Source organism: Arachis ipaensis, chromosome B05 (genome assembly GCF_000816755.2).
Source record: "Arachis ipaensis cultivar K30076 chromosome B05, Araip1.1, whole genome shotgun sequence".
In the NCBI taxonomy this organism is placed as follows: Eukaryota; Viridiplantae; Streptophyta; class Magnoliopsida; order Fabales; family Fabaceae; genus Arachis; species Arachis ipaensis.
Window position 1 is genome coordinate 36,585,193 of NC_029789.2, and position 23,313 is coordinate 36,608,505.

Here is a 23,313-nt window from a genome sequence, read left to right on the forward strand (position 1 = left end):
AAGGGGTGGACCGAATCAGAAAATGAGAGAAGACGCGAAGGAAGATGGAGGGGGAAGAGGGAGACGGCGCGGTGGGCGTCACTGCCACCAGAGCTGCCGTCGAATCACCACGAGGGAGAAGGAGAGAGAAGCAGAACCGCGAAGAGAGAGAGAGAGATCGACGGAGACGTTCACACCGTTCGTCCTCGTCGTTGCCATGCGTTTTTGCCGTCGCCGCTAGTTTCGCTACCGTTGAGCTCGAAGGAGAAAGGGAGAGCGACGCTGACAAAGAGATTGACGGAAGCCAGTGAAGCGCGTGAGACAAGGGAAGCCGATTCTGTCACCGCCGCCGCACCCAGTTGCCGTCGTTCGAGCTCGCCGTCACTGGAGATGAACCGGTGTCGTGTCCTTGCGGCCAGAGCCACCAGCGCCACTACTACTACTCAAATTCCGCTTCTCTTCCATTAGGGTTTGCTATCTCAGCAGCCTTTTTGAAGCTAGACTTAGTTAGAGATAAGGTCATTTTGGCATATTTTCAGAAGTTTTGATCGCATGTGGGGCTTCTGCATTTTATGCTTACAGGTAATAAATATTGCGTTATGTATTTATGTTGTCACTCCCCTCTACGTTAATTGTTTTTCCCTTTAATATAATGCAAAATAAGATCTACTTCTGAATAGCTAATATTTGATTAGGCAATGATTATTGTTGCATGGAATGGATCCGGGAATCCAAGTACAATTTTTAATGGTGATGTCTTCAAGAAGGTGCTGAGTGTGTTTATAACAGCAGCCATATTGAAACTTGGACAAGGTAGGGGATAGCAAATTTTACCTGAAGATATACTATTGTCTAGTGTAATTCTATAGCTAATTCTATCATTGTTGCATGTGTTTCTGTAAAAATTGCAATCTACCTTGCTTATGGTTTTTCCTTTTTCTTTATCCTGGTTCTGTTTTTCACTTGGGCAGTGATGAGCGGATAATTTATACGCTTTTTGGCACTGTTTTTAGTATGTTTTTAGTATATTTTAGTTAGTTTTTATTATATTTTTATTAGTTTTTATTTAAAATTTGCTTTTCTATACTTTACTATGAGTTTGTATATTTTTCTGTGATTTCAAGTATTTTCTGGCTGAAATTGAGGGACCTGAGCAAAAATCTGATTCAGAGGCTGAAAAAGGACTGCAGATGCTGTTAGATTCTGACCTTTCTGCACTCGAAGTAGATTTTCTGGAGCTACAAAAACCCAATTGGCACGTTCTCAATTTCGTTGGAAAGTAGACATTCTGGGCTTTCCAGCAATATATAATAGTCCATACTTTACCCAAGATTTGATGACCCAAACCGGCGTTCCAAGTCAGCTTAAGAATTATGGCGTTTAACGCCAGAACTGGCATAAAAGCTGGAGTTAAACGTCCAAACTGGCACAAAAGCTGGCGTTTAACTCCAAGAAAAGTCTCTAGACATGAAAGCTTCAATGCTCAGCCCAAGCACACATCAAGTGGGCACCAGAAGTGGATTTTTACACTAAACACCCTAGCTTACTCATTTTCTGTAACCCTAGGTCACTAGTTTACTATAAAAACTACTTTTAGTGATTCATCTTGTACCTCATGACACTTTACACGTTTCATATTGTATCTTCTATGGCATGAGTCTCTAAACCCCATTGTTGGGGGTGAGGAGCTCTGCTGTTCTTCATGAATTAATGCAATTACTACTGTTTTCCATTCTATCACGCTTGCTTCTATTCTAAGATATTCATTCGCACTTCAACCTGATGAATGTCATAATCCGTGACAATCATCATCATTCTCACTTATAAACACGTGCCTGACAACCACCTCCATTCTACATGCAATCAAGCTTGAATGTGTATCTCTTGGGTTTCTAATCTAAGATTGGAACCTTCGTGGTATAGGCTAGAATTATTGGCGGCCATTCCTGAGATCCGGAACGTCTAAACCTTGTCTGTGGTATTCTGAGTAGGATCTGAAAAGGGATGACTGTGACGAGTTTCAAACTCGTGAGTGTTGGGCGTAGTGACAGACGCAAAAGGATCAATGGATCCTATTCCGACATGATCGAGAACCGACAGATGATTAGCCGTGCGGTGACAGCGCATTTGGAACATTTTGACTGAGAGGATGGGAAGTAGCAATTTACAACGGTGATGCCCAACATAAAGCTTGCCATGGAAGGGGCCTTGCGTGCATGAAGAAGAAGACAGTAGGAAAGCAGAGATTCAAAAGACAAAGCATCTCCAAAACCTCAACCTATTCTTCATTACTGCATAACAAGTATTTATTTCATGTTCTTTTACTTTTTACAATTAAATCCGAGAATTATTGATATCCTAACTAAGAGTTACAAGATAACCATAGCTTGCTTCAAGCCGACAATCTCTGTGGGATCGACCCTTACTCATGTAAGGTATTACTTGGACGACCCAGTGCACTTGCTGGTTAGTTGTGCGGAATTGCAACAATGTGATTGTGATTTCGTGCACCAAGTTTTTGGCGCCGTTGCCGGAAATTGTTCGAGTTTGGACAACTGAAGGTTTATCTTGTTGCTTAGATTAGGAATATTTTATTTTTGTTGGTTTAGAGTCTTTTATTTGAGTTTAGTTTCATATTTTAAGTTTGGTGTCAATTGCATGCTTTTACTTTCTTTTAATTTTTCGAATTTGCATACTCTTAGTTGTTTTTTTATCTTTAAAAATTCTAAGTTTGGTGTCTCCTTTGTGTTTTCCTTTAATTTTTCGAAAATTTGTGTTTGATTTTCTAAAAATTTTAAGTTTGGTGTGTTTTTGTGCTTTTATTTATTTAAAAATTTTTCAAAAATTTGTTATTGGTGTTCATCTTGACATTCAAAGTTTTCTTGTTTGTTCTCTTTGTTTTGATCTAAAATTTCTAAGTTTCATGTCATTTTGTTATTTTTCTCTTTCCTCATTAAAATTCAAAAATCAAAAAAATATCTTTTCCTTATTTTACTCATAAATTTCGAAATGTTGAATTAAATTAGTCAAAGATTTTCAAAATCATATCTTTTTTAGTCAAGTCAAAATTCTAATTTTAAAAATTGATCTTTTCAAATCTTTTTTAAAAATCAAATCTTTTTAATTTCTTCAATCATATCTTTTCAATCATATCTTTTTTTTTATAAATTGCAATCATATCTTCTCAATCATATCTTTTTCAAAATAATTTTCAATCATATCTTTCTGATTGCCAATTCCAAAATCTTTTTAATTAATTAATTAATTTAGTTTTCAATTTGCTTTTATTTTATTTTCTTCTAATTTTCGAAAGATTTATTTTATCTCCCATTTATTTTGTTTTATTTTCGGTTACTTTTAATTAAAAAAATTTAAAAATATAATTTATTTGCAATTCATATCAATTTCCTTTTCTCCATATGGACATAAGTGGAAATGAACAGTCCAGAAGGACTCTGGGGTCATATGCTAACCCCATTACAGCTGCATATGGGAGTAGCATCTGTATACCTCCCATTAAAGCAAGCAGTTTTGAGCTAAACCCTCAGCTCATTATCATGGTGCAGCAAAATTGCCAGTATTCCGGTCTTCCACAGGAAGAACCTACTGAGTTTCTGGCACAGTTCTTACAAATTGCTGACACAGCACGTGATAAAGAAGTGGATCAGGATGTCTACAGATTATTACTATTTCCATTTGCTATAAAAGATCAAGCTAAGAGGTGGTTAAATAACCAACCCACAGCCAGCATAAAAACATGGAGACAGTTATCAGACAAATTCCTGAATCAAGTTTACCCTCCAAAAAAGATGACACAGCTAAGGCTGGACATCCAAGGCTTTAAACAAGAGGATCATGAATCCCTTTATAATGCCTGGGAGAGGTACAAAGGGATGCTAAGAAAATGCCCCTCTGAAATATTTTTAGAGTGGGTAAAGTTAGACATCTTCTACTATGGGCTTACAGAAAGAGCTCAAATGTCTCTAGATCACTCGGCTGGTGGATCTATACACATGAGAAAAACAATTGAAGAGGCTCAAGAACTCATAGATACAATTGCTAGAAATCAATATCTGTACTCAAACAGTGAGTCCTCCATAAAAGAAGAGGCTATGGTAGCAACTACTGATCATAATCCCCAAGAACAGATTATTGAACTAAATCAGCAATTACTTCTAATGACAAAACAATTAGCAGAATTCAAGGAGATGCTCCAAGATACTAAAAATACTAACAAGAATATAGAAGCACCATTAAATCAGACAAGACAGCAACTATCTAAACAGATAACAGAAGAATGCCAAGCTATTCAACTAAGGATCGGAAAGACATTGAATAATTCAGCTCAAAATAGTAAAAAGCCAAGAAAGGAACAACTGACAGAGGATGACCAAACCATTGCCCAAAATCCCTCTGAGGATAGCAAGAGCCCAGAGAGGAATAATTCTGGCGTTCAAATGCCAGAAAAGGGAGAAAAGTTGGCGTTAAACGCCCATTCCTTGCCCAGTTCTGGCGTTCAAACGCCAAAAAAGGGTGGGAAGCTGGCGTTAAATGCCCATTCCTTACCCAGTTCTAGCGTTCAAACGCCAATGAGGGATCAGACACCTGCAAGTGCTGATAGTAACCACTCTAAGAAGGCTTCTCCAACCACTTCTGTAGGGAATAAACCTACAGCAACTAAGGTTGAAGAATATAAAGCCAAGATGCCTTATCCTCAGAAACTCTGTCAAGCGGAACAGGATAAACAATTTGCCCACTTTGTAGACTATCTCAGGACTCTTGAAATAAAGATCCCGTTTGCAGAGGCACTTGAGCACGAAATTGTGATCTCAGGCAACGGCGCCAAAAACTCTGTATGCACGTCTTAATAAATCGTTTTTCATTCACAACTTCGATATAGCAACTGGACGAACTCTTATTGATGTACAAGAAGTAACCCTGAGAGTCAATGAGGATGAGTTCAAGTTAAATGTTGTCAAAGCTATGCAGCATCCAGACACATCAATTGACTACATGAGCGCTGATATTATTGACTCTTTGGTGGAAGAGATCAATATGATTGAGAGTCTTGAATCAGAGCTAGAGGACATCTTTAAGGATGTTCAGCCTGATCTGGAGGAACCAGAGGAAATAAAAGAACCTCCAAAAATCTCTCAGGAAGAGGAGAAATCTCCTAAACCTGAGCTCAAACCACTACCACCATCTCTGAAATATGCATTTCTGGGAGAGGGTGACACTTTTCCAGTGATCATAAGCTCTGCTTTAAATCCACAGGAAGAGAAAGCACTAATTCAAGTGCTAAGGACACACAAGACGGCTCTTGGGTGGTCTATAAGTGATCTTAAGGGCATTAGCCCAGCAAGATGTATGCACAAGATCCTATTGGAGGATGATGCTAAACCAGTGGTTCAACCACAGAGGCGGCTAAATCCAGCCATGAAGGAGGTGGTGCAGAAAGAGGTCACTAAGTTACTAGAGGCTGGAATTATTTATCCTATTTCTGATAGCCCCTAGGTGAGCCCTGTCCAAGTTTTCCCCAAGAAGGGAGGCATGACAGTGGTTCATAATGAAAAGAATGAACTGGTTCCCACAAGAACAGTTACAGGGTGGCGCATGTGTATTGACTACAGAAGGCTCAATACAGCCACCAGAAAGGATCATTTTCCTTTACCATTCATAGACCAAATGCTAGAGAGACTAGCAGGCCATGAATACTACTGCTTTTTGGATGGCTATTCAGGCTACAATCAAATTGCAGTGGATCTTCAAGACTAAGAAAAAACAGCATTCACATGTCCATCTGGAGTATTTGCTTACAGAAGAATGCCTTTTGGTTTGTGCAATGCACCTGCAACCTTTCAGAGGTGCATGCTCTCTATCTTCTCTGATATGGTAGAGAAGTTCCTGAAAGTCTTCATGGATGACTTCTCAGTATTTGGAGACTCATTCAACTCCTGTCTTGATCATCTAGCACTTGTCCTGAAGAGGTGCCAAGAGACTAACCTGGTCTTAAACTAGGAAAAATGTCACTTTATGGTGACTGAAGGAATTGTCCTTGGGCACAAAATTTCAAGCAAGGGAATAGAGGTGGATCAAGCCAAGGTAGAGGTAATTGAAAAATTACCACCACCTGCTAATGTTAAGGCAATCAGAAGCTTTCTGGGACATGCGGGATTCTATAGGAGGTTCATAAAGGATTTTTCAAAAATTGCAAAACCTCTGAGCAACCTACTAGCTGCTGATATGCCATTTGTGTTTGACACAGAGTGTCTGCAGGCGTTTCAAACCCTGAAAGCCAAGCTGGTCACAGCACCAGTCATCTCTGCACCTGACTAGACATTACCATTCGAATTAATGTGTGATGCCAGTGACCATGCCATTGGTGCAGTGTTGGGACAAAGGCATAACAAGCTTCTGCACGTCATTTACTATGCCAGTCGTATTCTAAATGACGCACAGAAGAATTACACAACCATAGAAAAGAGTTGCTTGCAGTGGTTTATGCCATTGACAAGTTTAGATCCTATTTAGTAGGATCAAAAGTGATTGTGTACACTGACCATGCTGCTCTTAAATATTTACTCACAAAGCAGGATTCAAAACCCAGGCTCATAAGATGGGTGTTGCTTCTGTAAGAGATTGATATACAAATAAGAGACAGAAAAGGGACGGAGAACCAGGTAGCTGATCACCTGTCCCGGATAGAACCAGTAGCTGGGGCATCCCTCCCTTCTATTGAGATCTCTGAGACCTTTCCAGATGAGCAACTCTTTACCATTCAGGAAGCACCATGGTTTGCAGACATTGCAAATTATAAAGCTGTGAGGTTCATACCCCAGGAGTACAGCAGGGTGCAAAAGAAAAAACTAATTTCTGATGCAAAGTACTACTTGTGGGATGAACCATATCTCTTTAAGAGATGTGCAGACGAAATGATCCGCAGATACATCCCTAGAGAGGAGGCACAGAAGATCCTGTGGCATTGCCATGGATCACAGTATGGAGGACACTTCGGAAGTGAGCGCACAGCCACTAAAGTCCTCCAATGTGGCTTCTACTGGCATACTCTCTATAGAGATGCCCAAGAGTTTGTGTGTAACTGTGACAGTTGCCAAAGAGCTGGCAACTTACCTCATGGTTACGCCATGCCTCAACAAGGGATCTTAGAGATTGAGTTGTTTGATGTATGGGGTATTGACTTCATGGGTCCTTTCCCACCATCATACTCAAACACTTACATTCTAGTGGCAGTAGACTACGTATCTAAATGGGTGGAGGCAATTGCCACACCCACTAATGATATCAAGACTGTGCTGAAGTTCCTCCAGAAACATATTTTCAGCAGATTTGGTGTTCCCAGAGTACTAATCAGTGATGGGGGCACCCATTTCTGCAATAAACAGCTTTACTCTGCTATGGTTCGATATGGAATTAGCCACAAAGTAGCAACTCCGTATCATCCACAGACAAATGGGCAGGCTGAAGTCTCTAATAGAGAACTAAAGAGAATCCTGGAATGAACTGTAATTGTCCGTAGAAAGGATTGGGCAAAGAGCTTGGATGATGCTCTGTGGGCATACAGAACAGCATTCAAGACTCCTATAGGAACCTCTCCATACCAGCTTGTGTATGGCAAGGCCTGTCATCTGCCCGTGGAACTGGAACATAAAGCCTACTGGGCAACCAGATTCCTAAACCTGGATGCTAAGTTAGCTGGTGAGAAAAGATTGCTCCAGCTAAATGAGCTAGAGGAGTTCAGACTCAATGCTTTTGAAAATGCAAAAATTTATAAGGAAAAAGCAAAAAAGTGGCATGACAAGAAATTGTCATCCAGAGTCTTTGAGTCAGGACAAAAAGTTCTGCTATTCAACTCTAGGCTCAGATTATTCTCTGGAAAATTAAAATCCCGGTGGAGGGGACCATATGTGATTACAAGAGTGTCACCATATGGATATGTTGAGCTTCAAGATATTGATTCTGAAAAAAAGTTCATTGTTAATGGACAAAGAATCAAACATTATCTTGAAAGCAATTTTGAGCAAGAATGCTCAAAACTGAGGCTTGAATGAAGCTCAGTAAAAGGTCCAGCTAAAGACAATAAAGAAGCGCTTGCTGGGAGGCAACCCAGCCATTAGCAGGTTATATGTTTTAATTAATACTTGTAGAAATTTGATATACATTTTCTTCAAAGGTTAATCATCAAAATTGAAGGAATTCACAGAGTTACAGAAGGATTCAGTGCAAAAAGTAGAGAAAAGGAGCTTGCTGACAAGAAAACGCCAGTAAAGGGCATTTTGGGCGTTAAACGCCAGAATGGGTACCATTCTGGGCGTTTAACGCCAGTAAAGGTACCATTTTGGGCGTTAAACCCCAGAATGGGTACCATTCTGGGCGTTTAACGCCAGAATTGCAGCATCCTAGGCATTCAGCAAAACGCCCAGTGATAAAGGGGTTTTTGGCGTTTAACGCCAGCTAGGGTACCTGGCTGGGCGTTAAACGCCCATAATGGCCAACAATTGGGCGTTAAACGCCAGAATGGATACCATTCTGGCCGTTTAATGCCAGAAAGGCAGGGGGAGGAGATTTTGTTTCCAAATTCAATTTTTTTTCAAATCTTCATGTTTTAACTCATAATTTTCTGCACAAACATGTTTCAAACTTTCATTATTCGCCCTCAATTTTCAAAAATTCAACAATTCTCTAAATCGTTTTTCAATTTTCTTTCAAATCCTTCCCAAATCTTCTTAAAAAACTCAAGTATCTTTTCAATTTCTTTTCAAATCTTTTCAAACCCATCATATCATCTCTTATATCTTAGATGCATAACCAAATTATCAGATTTAACCTCTTTATATCTTTTTCAATTTAAAATATCATCTTTTTCATATCATGATTTTATTTTCTTTCATCAATCATATCTCTATGGCATATCTCTTTCAAAATTTTTGAAATCCCTCCCCTCCTTTTATAAATACATATTCGGCCAACCCCTCCTCTCCACCATTCGAATTTGCCTCTTCTCCTCTTTCTCCCCTTTCCTTTCTTTTGCTTGAGGGCAAGCAAACCTCTAAGTTTGGTGTGTTTTTTCGTGATCACTGAGCTAAGACTCATCAAGATCATGGCACCTAAGGGAAAGCAAACCAAATCAAGAGGCAAGAAAGAGAGTACTCCAAAGAGTCTTTGGAATTAAGAGAGGTTCCTAATCAAAGAACATGCAGACCATTACCACAAAATAATGGGTCTGAGGTCAGTGATCCCGGAAGTTAAATTCAATCTAAAAGAAGATGAATATCCGGAGATCCAAGAGCAAATTCGAAACAGAGGATGGGAAATTCTAGCTAATCCTGAAACAAAGGTTGGAAGAAACATGGTTCAGGAATTCTACTCAAATCTGTGGCTAACAGATAAGCAGAGAATAACTGGATCTGCCTTTCATACCTACCGAACCATGGTCAGAGGGAGGCTTATTTACTTCCATCTGGACAAAATAAGAGAGGTCTTCAAATTGCCTCAACTACAAGATGATCCAGAATCCTTTAATAGGAGAATGGTGAGAGTAGATAAGGGGTTGGATCAAGTTCTAGAGGACATATGCCTCCCTGGAACTAAGTGAATAACCAATTCAAAAGGTGTCCCAAACCAACTCAAGAGGGGAGATCTCAAACCAGTTACAAGAGGCTGGTTGGACTTCATTGGGCGTTTTATATTGCCCACTAGCAACCGCTCTGAGGTCACTGTCAAAAGAGCAGTGATGATTCATTGTATTATGCTTGGAAAAGAAATGGAGATTCATCATCTGATTTCTTGTGAGATTTACACAATTGCAAACAAGAACTCCACTGAAGCCAAACTGGCCTACCCAAGCTTAATTTTTCTGCTATGTAAAGATGCTGGGGTGAGGATGGGAGTAGATGAATTCATCCCAATCGAACACCCAATCACCAAGAAGTCAATGGAAGGACAAGTGCAAGACAACTCCATAAAAAGGAGGGCGTAGGAGTTCCTCCCAGAAATTCCTGAAATTGACTACTGGACCCGCCTAGAAGCATCTGTTACCAAGCTGAAAGAAGCTATGGAATAACTTAAGGAAGAACAGCAGAATCAAAACTGCATGCTCTGCAAACTGCTGAAGGAACAGGAGAAGCAGGGGCATGAGCTACAGGTGCTAAAGCGCCAGAAGCTCTCCCTTGAAGGACCAAACACCCCACAGATTGAGGGAGCATCCACTTCTCAAAATCAAGGTTGTTGAGTCCTAACTCTGTGATAACCTTTATTATTAAGAGTCTATTTTAAGAGTCATTTATTTTTCTATTTTTTTTTAATTTTCCGTCTTCTATTATTATTAGAGTGCTCTTATATTTATTTTTGAGTCTTATTGTCATTCCATGATTAATAAAATTTAAAGTTTATGTCTTAAAGCTATGAATGTCCTATGAATCCATCACCTTTCTTAATTGAAAAGTGTTTTTAATTGAAAAAGAAAAAGAAGTACATGAATTTCAAATTTTAAAACAGTTTAATTATTTTGATGTGGTGGCAATACTCTTGTTTTCTGAATGAATGCTTGAACAGTGCATATGTTTGAATTTGTTGTTTATGAATGTTAAAATTGTTGGCTCTTGAAAGAATGATGGAAAAGGAGAAATGTTATTGATAATCTAAAAAATAAAAAAATTGATTCTTGAAGCAAGAAAAAGCAGTGAATAGAAAAAAAGAAAGAAAAAGAAAGAAAAAGCAAGCAGAAGAAGCCAATAGCCCTTTAAACCAAAAGGCAAGGGTAATAAAAAAGATCCAAGGCTTTGAGCATCAGTGGATAGGAGGGCCCTCAGGAATGAAATCCTGGCCTAAGCGGCTAAACCAAGCTGTCCCTAACCATGCGCTTGTGGCGTGAAGGTGTCAAGTGAAAACTTGAGACTGAGCGGTTAAAGTCATGGTACAAAGCAAAAAGAGTGTGCTTAAGAGCTCTGGACACCTCTAATTAGGGACTATAGCAAAGCTGAGTCACAATCTGAAAAGGTTCACCCAGTTATGTGTCTGTGGCATTTATGTATCCGGTGGTAATACTGGAAAACAAAATGCTTAGGGTCATGGCCAAGACTCATAAAGTAGCTGTGTTTAAGAATCAACATACTTAACTAGGAGAATCAATAACACTATCTGGATTCTGAGTTCCTATAGAAGCCAATCATTCTGAACTTCAAAGGATAAAGTGAGATGCCAAAACTGTTCAGAGGCAAAAAGCTAAAAGCCCCGCTCATCTAATTAATACTGATCTTCATAGATGTTTTTGGAATTTATTGTATATTCTCTTCTTTTTATCCTATTTGATTTTCAGTTGCTTGCGGACAAGCAACAATTTAAGTTTGGTGTTGTGATGAACGGATAATTTATACACTTTTTGGCACTATTTTTAGTATGTTTTTAGTATATTTTAGTTAGTTTTTATTATATTTTTATTAGTTTTTATTTAAAATTCACTTTTCTGGACTTTACTATGAGTTTGTGTGTTTTTCTGTGATTTCAGGTATTTTCTGGCTAAAATTGAGGGACCTGAGCAAAAATCTGATTCAGAGACTGAAAAAGGACTGCAGATGCTGTTGGATTCTGACCTCCCTGCACTCAAAGTGGATTTTCTGGAGCTACAGAAGCCCAATTGGCACGCTCTCAATTGCGTTGGAAAGTAGACATTCTGGGCTTTCCAGAAATATATAATAGTTCATACTTTGCCCAAGATTTGATGACACAAACCGGTGTTCCAAGTCAGCTTAAGAATTATGGCGTTTAAGGCCAGAACTGGCATAAAAGCTGGAGTTAAACGCCCAAACTGGCACAAAAGCTGGCGTTTAACTCCAAGAAAAGTCTCTACACATGAAAGCTTCAATGCTCAGCCCAAGCACACACCAAGTAGGCCCCGGAAGTGGATTTTTACACTAAACACCCTAGCTTACTCATTTTCTGTAACCCTAGGTCACTAGTTTACTATAAAAACTACTTTTAGTGATTCATCTTGTACCTCATGACACTTTACATGTTTCATATTGTATCTTCTATGCATGAGTCTCTAAACCCCATTGTTGGGGGTGAGGAGCTCTACTGTTCTTCATGAATTAATGCAATTACTACTGTTTTCCATTCTATCACGCTTACTTCTATTCTAAGATATTCATTCGCACTTCAACCTGATGAATGTGATGATCCATGACAATCATCATCATTCTCACCTATGAACGCATGCTTGACAACCACCTCCGTTCTACATGCAATCAAGCTTGAATGTGTATCTCTTGGGTTTCTAATCTAAGATTGGAACCTTCGTGGTATAGGCTAGAATTATTGGCGGCCATTCTTGAGATCCGGAATATCTAAACCTTGTCTGTGGTATTCTGAGTAGGATCTGGGAAGGGATGACTGTGACGAGCTTCAAACTCGCGAGTGTTGGGCGTAGTGACAGATGCAAAAGGATCAATGGATCCTATTCCATCATGATCGAGAACCGACAGATGATTAGCCGTGCGGTGACAGCGCATTTGGAACATTTTCACTAAGAGGACGGGAAGTAGCCATTGACAACGGTGATGCCCAACATAAAGCTTGCCATGGAAGGGGCCTTGCGTGTATGAAGAAGAAGACAGTAGGAAAGCAGAGATTCAGAAGACAAAGCATCTCCAAAACCTCAACCTATTCTTCATTACTGCATAACAAGTATTTATTTCACGTTCTTTTACTTTTTACAATTAAATCTGAGAATTATTGATATCCTGACTAAGAGTTACAAGATAACCATAGCTTGCTTCAAGCCGACAATCTCCGTGGGATCGACCCTTACTCACGTAAGGTATTACTTGGACGACCCAGTGCACTTGCTGGTTAGTTGTGTGGAATTGCAACAGTGTGATTGTGATTTCGTGCACCAGGCAGCTACTCTGGATGTGATTCTCAGTTGGAAAGCTCACCACCATTTCTTCCTGTCCCCTTTCCCCTGTTATGCTTCTACATTCCCAGGTCATTTACTGCATTTTTCTTTCAATTCTGTTAAGTTCATTTAATTATGTTAATTTTGCTTAGTTATACTTAGTTAGATATGCATGTTGTAGTGGATTATAGGTTGTTAGGTAGGCTGAACATATTTTGTAGAGGAATTAGGTCTAGAAAAGCTTTGTTGTTTTGAATGTGTTTGGAATAAATTTTTGTTAATTGTTTGTTAAATGATCATGAATGCTGTTTGAGTTTTTGTGAATCTGTGATTGGATGATAATGATTTTCTTCTTTTCTGAATCGAATTGTGAACTACTGCTATTATGTTAATTTATTTTGTGCAATGATGATGATGAATTTAGATTGTGCACTCAAGTTGTTTGTTGCTTATTTCATATGGATGAATATGTGAATTTTGTTTAATTGTTATTGTATTCATATGGATATTGATTTGATTGAGTGAATTTGGGAAATATGCTAAATTACTGCTGAAATGCTGCCGAAATTTGTTTAAATTTGTTTCACTATTAGTTTTTCATTTAAGTTAAATCTCCTCATCTTTCTATGGAATTCAATTACACTGAAATTTAGAATTGAGACTTGTGAGTACTCTAATTAGGCATGACTAGTAGACAAATTATGCAAAACTGCTGTGTTAAGGAAAAGGGAGAAAAACTCCATCAATAGAGATAATACAGACCTGCTTTCATTTCAGCCAGAAGCTTAGAGTATTGCTGTTTACACAACTAATTGTGATGTAATTTAACACATACATTATGCTTTTATTTTCAATTTTTTTTGGTATGTCACGCTGATCATCATATCGGTCCTCTGGTTTTCAAACCACACCATGGTTCTCTAGGCCACTTTTTTCTCTTGTTCGTATGTATTTATTTACATATTTCTTTCTTCTTTTTGCATAATTAACGATCCTTATTTTGTGTTATTCAGTGCATGGCGAACCCTTTTTAGGAGTTATCAGAGTATGCTACAATATTGCACTAAATAAGTATTATTCATTTCTATGATATTGCAGTAAATAGGTATTACTCATTTCTATGTTGTCTTTGATGCTTATAGTTAATTAGTTATTAATCTATAGTACTCAGATTCATTCTTTGCCTTTGTAGCAAGAGTCCTATAAACCAAACAACATCAAAGGCTATGCTGACACAGATGATCAGCATCATCTTTAGGAGAATGGAAACCAATCTGGTGGGGCTTATTTTTATTCTTTATTATTAACTGTATGAGTTTATCAAGGACTAAAAATATGACTTTTTTCTGTTATAAATTTTTTAATTTGTTATTTTGTTAATTGTTACTTTCCTTTTGTGACTACATAATCTTCTTGTCTATCACTTGTTTGGCAGAATATTTCAGCTCAGGCAGATGGTGAAGAGTAAGAAATTGTAAGTACTCATTCTAGCCCAAGGCCATCTAGTCATGGAACTAATGGAAGAACTGTATCAGTTTATGTTTATTACTCTATATATACACCCATATGCAGAAAGGTATTCCTAACTATTAATTTATCATGCAACTGGCTTGGGAGTGATTTATTAAGTAGTAATATAGAGCATGTTGTTATTCTAATACTGGACAAAGTGAGTTACTAGAAGCCATGGGGTTGGGAAAGGACATGGTAAGAATTTTAGAGTTCGTATTCATTGTTGAATAATATGAGTATAGTTTTTTGTTTTTCCTGTGCATTTTTAAAGGAAAAACAAATCTTGTTTCTTAAGCTAGTGTTTTCTGGTTGGTGCTCTTTTCAGGTGTGTGCCACTTATTAGAAGCTTCTTCATGACCATGAGAAAGGAGCTGAATGAACATGATGGAGTTTGTAATTTGTAGTTTACATTTTGGAGATTTATAATTCCTTGTTTTTCTTGTCCTATATATCTATCTAGTTCATTAGGGTTCTTCAATATGTTTATCACTTTTGTAACGATTTTTGGTTTTTTGTATCAGAAAAATTTGTTACAAAATATCACTTTGAATTGTAACATTTCTGTTTTTTGTTACAAAAACTTTTTTTAATGGGACATACTGCAACGGTCCCTTTTTTGTTACAAAATCCTTTTGTTTCAAAATTTCGATTTTTTGTAACAATTTTTTTTGTTACAAATATTGCTTTTCCTTGTAGTGTTTTAAGAGCAAACTCAAGGATTAGAACAACTCGATTTGGTGATGTGTTTAAAAGGAAACATAGAATCCTTAGAAGGCTTCAAGGGATTGTGACTAGTTTAGGGTACTCTCAGAATTCCTTTCTTGATAAGCTGCAGAAAGAATTTTGGTCGGAATATTAGCACATTCTCATTCAAGAAGAAATTCTTTGGTTCCAAAAAGCTAGGTGCAAGTGGATCGAGTTTGGTGATAGAAACACAAAATTTTTTCATGGCTCGACTATGATTAGAAGGCGTAGGAACAAGATTACCTCTCTACAGAATGACAGTGGTGACTGGGTAACTGATAAGGCAACTCTGGAGAGTCTGACTACCAGTTTCTTCTTAAATCTCTATACAGACAACCCTAATCATACCCCTTTTATTCTTAAAAATATGTTTCCCCCCATGAGTAGCTCCGACAACAACATCATGAGCCAGAATGTGACTGATGAGGAAATGAAAGATGCTATTTTTGGTATGGGTAGTTGGAAGGCCCCGGCAGAGACGAGCTTCAAGCCATCTTCTACCAGAGCCAATGGAATAAAGTTGGCACCGATGTCTGTGAGTTAACCAAAAATATTTTTCAAGACCCGAACAAGATCAAAGAGGTAAAAGAGACGCTTATCACTCTTATTCCCAAAGTAGAACATGTCTCACATCTAAAACAGCTAAGGCCCATCAGCCTTTGCAATGTCTCTTATAAGGTGGTTACTAAGATTCTTGCTAACCGGTTGAGAAGAGTCATGGACAAATTGGTTATGCCTAATCAGTGCAGCTTTGTCTCCGGAAGACATAGTTCCGATAACATAGTCATCACTCAAGAGGTCATTCACTCTATGAGACAGAAAAAAGGGAAAAAAGGTTGGATGACCATCAAGATTGACTTGGAGAAAGCATACGACAGGTTAAAGTGGGAGTTTATCAAAGAGACCCTCATCGATATTGGGCTTCCCCAAACCTTTATCAATCTTATCCTCTCTTGTATCTCGACTGCTAGGATGAGGGTTATATGGAATGGAGAAAATTTGGATGAATTCTCACCTTTCAGAGGTATTAGACAAGGAGACCCCATCTTCCCGTACATTTTTGTGCTTTGTATTGAAAGACTATCCCAACTCATTAGTACAGCAGTGGAACAAGGATTTTGGAAACCTATTCGACTGAAGAAGGATGGTCCCCCTATCTCGCACCTGTGCTTCACGGATGATATTATTTTGTTTGCTGAGGCCAATCTAGATCAAGCTAATATCATTAATAAATGTCTCGAGGTTTTCTGTGATAGCTCGGGTCAGAGTGTCAGCAGAGAGAAAACCAGGGTCTTTTTCTCTAAGAATGTGGGACACAATGTTCGAACAGAGGTGAGCAATATCCTGCAGTTTGCCAGAACTGATGACTTAGGAAAATACTTAGGCGTTCCTATTCTTTACTCCAAAGTGTCTAAGCATACCTTTGAGGGCATCGTCAACAAGCTTCATGCCAAGCTCAATTCTTGGAAAGCTTCCTCTCTTTCTCTTGCTGGAAGAGTAACTCTGGTGAAATGTGTCCTATCCTCTATGCCTTTATATAATATGCAATCTACTATTTTACCTTCTGCTACTTATAATATTATTGACCGTATCTGCAGGAATTTCCTCTGGGGAGACATAGAACAAACCAAGAAGATACATCTCCTTAGTTGGAAGAAAGTCTGCGAGCCAAAAAATTTTGGTGGTTTGGGCATTAGACACGCAAGCCAAATGAATCAAGCCTTTATGATGAAGGCTGGATGGGGGCTTATTGAGAGGAAGGATGCTCTCTGGGCTAGAGTCCTTAGATCAAAATATGGCAGCGGCACAGATATCATTCCTAAAGTGGAAAGAAAGCGAAGCAACTCAAATCTTTGAAAGGGTATCTTCTCTGCCTGGGACAATGTCCAATGCAATTGCATTTGGAGAATTGGCGATGGCTCCTAAATTCGCTTATGGGATCATTGCTGGTTACCAGGTGTAGGACGTCTAAGCGAGATCACAAGCCAGGTAAGTAATAATGTCAATTATTCTGATATGGTGATGGATTTTCTTAACATCGCAGGGCAGTGAGACGTTGGGAAGCTTCAGGAGATGCTGCCAGAGGACACTATCAAGAAGATTGTTACTATTTCTCCCCCGTCCCCGTGGAAAGGAGTTGATTGCATTGCCTGGGATCCCTCCTCGGATGGATCATTTAGTACCAAATCAACTTATCAAAATCTCATGGAAGCCCACGATACTCCCAATAAGATCTTCCGGTTGGTGTGGTATTGGCATGGACCTGAGCATGTCAGAACCTTTCTCTGGCTGGTGGCACGCAACGCCATCCTTACAAACTTGAAAAGAAGATACAGACACTTGACCACTAATGATGCTTGCCCTCGGTGCAGAAACCAGGAAGAATCAGTCATTCATGTGCTTCGAAACTGTTTCAATGCTAGGAACATGTGGCAAATGCTTATCCCCCCTGATGGTAGTAACTCCTTCTTCAACACAAACCTCAATGAATGGTTATTACTAAACCATACTTCTAATAACAACTGGTCATACTTATTTGGTATTACTGTGTCATCCTTGTGGTACTTCTGGAATAAACTTGTTTTCAATGGATAAACTGTTCCTACCACCAGTGTTATTTGATAAACTCCATTTTTAGGGTTTGTCTTATACTTAATTTAGTGGATTTTTCATCTACTCTCATATTTATTCATACAATTTGTATGGTTTTATGATTCCTTCCCAATTTTATCCTATGAATGAAAGCATGCTTCCAAGGCCTTAAAATCACTAATTTCTGATCCTCTCTTATTACCATTCGATGCCGTGATGTGTTTGTTAAGTGATTTCAGAGATTATAGGGCAGGAATGGCTTAGAGGATGGAAAGGAAGCATGAAAAAGTGGAAGGAACACAAGAAAATGAAGATTTGAGAAGCTGATGCCGACGTGCATGCATGGACGACGCATGCGCGTGATCGCGCCAAACTCCGAGCGACGCGTACACGTGACATGACACGTACGTGTGACCATTGCATCTTCAAAGTGACGCGAACGCGTGGCTGACGCGAATGCGTGACGAGCGGCACGTGCCTCATTAAAGAAAAATCACTGGGGGTGATTTTTGAGCTGACTTTTTGGCCCAGTTTCGAGCCCAGTATGTAGATAAGAGGCTGGGAGTGAAGGAGGATATGGGGGATGACCATTCATACACTTTAGTTTTAGTTTAGATGTAGAATTCTAGAGAGAAAAGCTCTCTCATCTCTTTAGATTAGGGTTCGTAGTTTTCTTCCTTTTAGATCTAGATCTCATTCTTCCTTTGCTTTAATTTTCCGTTTACTTTTATTTGTTCTAGCATTTTACTTCTTTTGTTAATTCCTTTATTTTGTTAATTTTAGTTCATGCACTCTTTTGTTGATTTCAATTCTCTTTTAATGCAATTTATGATTTCCATGTCTTTTTATATTTGCCTTGATTTCTATTGTTGATTTCTTACCTTGATTAGTTATAGCTTCCTTTAATTCTTGCAATTGATTATGTTTACTTTTATTGCCCTCTATGTGTTTGATGAAATATTTCTTTTAGTCATGAGTTAGATTTTTCTCCTCTTGGTTTGGGTTGAGTAATTAGAGACTCTTGAGTTATCAAACTCTTTTGTTGATTTCTAATTGGAAGTTGCTCATTGACTTGAATGCCACTAAAGCTAGTCTTTCCTTATGATTTGACTAGACTTGTGGACTCAAGTTAATTGTATTCACTTGACTTTCCTTCATAGTTAGAGATTAACTAAGTGGGAGCAATGAATAATTCTTGTCACAATTGATGGTGATAAAGAGGATAGGACTTCTAGTTCTCATTCCTTGCCAAGAGCTTTCTTAGCTATTAGTTTATTTCTTTTTCCATTTACATTTCTTGTTCCTTATTATAAAAATCCCAAAACATTCCTTCGTAGCCAATAATAAAGCACTTCATTATGATTTCTAGGGAGAACGACCCGAGATTAATACTCTCGGTTATTTTTATTGGGGTTGAACTAGTGACAACCATATTAAATTTGATTTGAGGATTCATTGTTGGTTTAGAACTATACTTGCAACGTAATTATTTTTTGTGAAATTCTTTACCGACAATTTTCTTCTATCAAATTTTTGGGGCTGTTACCGGGGAATTGCAATGGTGTTATGTTATTGGCTATTGTGAATATGTTCATATTGTGAATATCTTACTTTTTGGTTATTTCTAGGTCTTGTTAGTAATTAGGAATTTACTCTTTCTTTGCCTTTTTGAGATTTTTGTTTTGATTTTCTCTTTTCCATATGAATTCTCATCCTTGTGATTTTGGATATGGTTATGACTATCTTATAGGTAATGGAAACTTGAATGATGACTCACATTATAGGAGGGAAGAATTCTTGAGAAAGGATCCATATCCATATGAACAATCACCATGGCAACCTCCTCAACCAAGCTACTATGATTGCAACCCCTTCTACAATGCATATCATTCCAATGGATATGATGGTTGGTGCACGGAATTGTGATCACACTTTTCACAACTCCGGTATAACTAACCAGCAAGTGCACTGGGTCGTCCAAGTAATAAAACCTTACGCGAGTAAGGGTCGATCCTAAAAATATTTTTTCGAAAATTATGAGAGAGAAAAACAACAAAATGAAACAAAACATAAAAATTTAAGATCAAAACAAATAATGCAAGCAAGAACACTTTGAATGCCAAGATGAACACCAAGAACACTTTGAAGATCATGATGAACATCAAGAACATGTTTTTTTTTTTGAAAATTTTTAAGAAAAGAAAGACATGCAAGACACCAAACTTAAGAACTTTTGTACTAGGGACACTAACAATTAAAAATGCACAAGAAAATAAGAAAAGACATAAAGCAAGAAAAATTAAAGATTAAACAAGGAAAATCATCAAGAACAACTTGAAGATCAAAGAACACAATGCATGAATTTTCGAAAATCTAAGAAAAATTAAAAACATGCAGTTGACACCAAACTTAAAATTTGACACTAGACTCAAACAAGAAACACAAAATTTTTTTTATATTTTTTCTCGAAAATAAAAATAAAAAGCTTAAACATAAAATAAAAGTACCCAATCTAAGCAACAAGATGAACCGTCAGTTGTTCAAACTCGAAAAATCCTCGGCAATGGCGCCAAAAACTTGGTGCACGGAATTGTGATCACACTTTTCACAACTTCGGTACAACTAACCAGCAAGTGCACTGGGTCGTCCAAGTAATAAAACCTTACGCGAGTAAGGGTCGATCCTACGGAGATCGCCGGCTTGAAGCAAGCTATGGTCATCTTGTAAATCTTAGTCAGGAAGATCCAATTGGTTATGAGTTTTGATAATTGAAAGATAAATAAAACGTAAATTAAAATAAAGATACTTATGTAATTCATTGGTGGGAATTTCAGATAAGCATTTGGAGATGCTTTGTTGCTTCTGAACCTCTGCTTTCCTATTGTCTTCATCCAATCATGCGTGCTCCCTTCCATGGCAAGCTGTATGTTGGTGGATCACCATTGTCAATGACTACCATCCATCCTCTCAGTGAAAATGGTCCAGGTACAGTTTCTGTACGGTTAATCAACTGTCGGATCTCTCGTCTCGGATGAAAAATACTATGCACAGCTACCGCATGGCTAATCATCTGTCGGTTCTCACTTGTGTCGGAATAGGATCTCTCTATCCTTTTGCACATTGTCACTACGCCCAACATTCGTGAGTTTGAAGCTCGTCACAGTCATCCCGTCCCAGATCTTACTCGGAATACCATAGACAAGGTTTAGACTTTCCAGATCTCAGGAATGCTGCCAATTGGTTCTAGCCTCAACCACGAAGGATCTAATCTCAAGGATTCGAATGCTCTTTTGTCAGGAGAGGCAAGTCAAATCCGTGGATCAGAGACCCAAGAGATTATACTCCGGCTGTCGTCCAATGACTACATTGAACATCATGTAGACCGCTTGTAGTTGTCAGGCACGCGGATCTTGGCTAAGCGAGTAACAAAGATAGTGAGTGATTGTCACGGGTCACCCCTTCATTATGACTTAACTGAATTAAGTACGAGAGTATATCTTGGAGAAGAAGTAAGCGTGAATTGAAAGAGAAACAATAGTACTTGAATTAATTCATGAAGAATAGCAGAGCTCCGCACCTTAATCTATGAGGTGTAGAAACCCCACCGTAGAAAATACATAAGAGAAAAAGGTCTAGGCATGGCCGAATGGCCAGCCTCCAAATGTGAAAAATGGAATAAGCCTAAAAGTCCAAAGATATATATACAATAGGAAAGACTACTATTTATACTAAACTAGTTACTAAGGATTACAGAAATTGAGTAACTAAGTGCAGAAATCCATTTTCGGGGTCCACTTGGTGTGTGCTTGGGCTGAGCATTGAGCTTTACACGTGCATAGGCCTTTTCTGGAGTTAAACACCAGCTTGGATGCCAGTTTGGGCGTTTAACTCCAGTTCTGGTGCCAGTTTGGGCGTTTTACGCCAAAAAAGGGTCTTTGGCTGGCGTTGAACGCCAGTTTGGGCCATCAAATCTCGGGTAAAGTATAAACTATTATATATTTATGGAAAGCCCAAGATGTCTACTTTCCAACGCAATTAAGATCGCGCCAATTCGGCTTCTGTAGCTCCAGAAAATCTACTTCGAGTGTAGGTGGGTTAGAATCCAACAGCATCTGCAATCCTTTCTCAGCCTCTGAATCAGACTTTTGCTCAGGTCCCTCAATTTCAGCCAGAAAATACCTGAAATTACAGAAAAATACAAAAACTCATAGTAAAGTCCAGAAATGTGATTTTTGCATAAAAACTAATAACAATATAATAAAAAGTAACTAAAACATGCTAAAAACTACCTAAAAACAATGTCAAAAAGCGTATAAATTATCCGCTCATCACAACACCAAACTTAAATTGTTGCTTGTCCCCAAGCAACTAAACACAAAATAGGATAAAAAGAAGAGAGAATACAATAAATTTCAAAATATCAATAAAGCTTAGTTCCAATTAGATGAGCGGGACTAGTAGCTTTTTGCTTCTGAACAGTTTTGGCATCTTACTTTATCCTTTGAAGTTCAGAATGATTGGCATCCATATAAACTCAGAATTCAGATAGTGTTGTTGATTCTCTTAGTTTAGTATGTTGATTCTTGAATACAGCTACTTTATGAGTCTTGGCCGTGACCCTAAGCATTTTGTTTTCCAGTATTACCACCGGATACATAAATGCCATAGACACATAACTGGGTGAACCTTTTCAGATTGTGACTCAGCTTTGCTAGAGTCCCCAGTTAGAGGTGCCCAGAGTTCTTAAGCACACTCTTTTTGCTTTGGATCACGACTTTAACCACTTAATCTCAAGCTTTTCACTTGGACCTTCATGACACAAGCACATGGTTAGGGACAGCTTGATTTAGCCGCTTAGGCCAGGATTTTATTCCTTTGGGGCCCTCTTATCTACTGATGCTCAAAGCCTTGGATCCTCTTTCCCCTTGCCTTTTAGTTTAAAGGGTTACTGGCTTTTTATGCTTGCTTTTTCTTTTTCTTTCTTTTTTTCTTTATTTTTCGCCCTTTTTTTTTGCAAGCTTTGTGTTTTTCACTGCTTTTTCTTGCTTCAAGAATCAATTTTATGATTTTTCAGATTATCAATAACATTTATCTTTTTTCATTATTCTTTCAAGAGCCAACAATTTTAACATTCATAAACTTTACTATAAAAAATATGCACTGTTCAAGCATTCATTCAGAAAACAAAAAGTATTGCCACCACATCAAAATAATTAAACTATTTTCAAGATAGAATTCGAAATTTATGTACTTCTTTTTCTTTTTCAGAAAACATTTTTCATTTAAAAAGGTGAAAGATTCATGGAACATTCATAGCTTTAAGACATAGACACTAAACACTAATGATCATGTAATGAAGACACAAACATAGTCAAAACATAAAGCATAAAAACCAAAAACAGAAAAGAAAATAAACAAGGAGATTAAAGAACGGGTCCACCTTAGTGATGGCGGCTAGTTCTTCCTCTTGAAGATCCTATGGAGTGTTTTAGCTCCTCAATATCTCTTTCTTGCCTTTGTTGCTCCTCCCTCATGGCTTTTTGATCTTCTCTAATTTCATGGAGGATGATGGA

At 38.1% G+C, this 23,313-nt stretch overlaps 2 long non-coding RNA genes across 2 annotated transcripts; both read left to right on the top strand.

Annotated features, from left to right (window-relative positions):
• On the top strand, positions 188-12,930 carry LOC110262823. Its single transcript, XR_002347827.1, has 3 exons — positions 188-497; positions 675-792; positions 12,898-12,930. It is a non-coding gene; the product is annotated as an uncharacterized LOC110262823 (long non-coding RNA).
• Positions 12,928-14,849, top strand: LOC110262824. The gene is made up of 2 exons (XR_002347828.1): positions 12,928-12,981; positions 14,730-14,849. It is a non-coding gene; the product is annotated as an uncharacterized LOC110262824 (long non-coding RNA).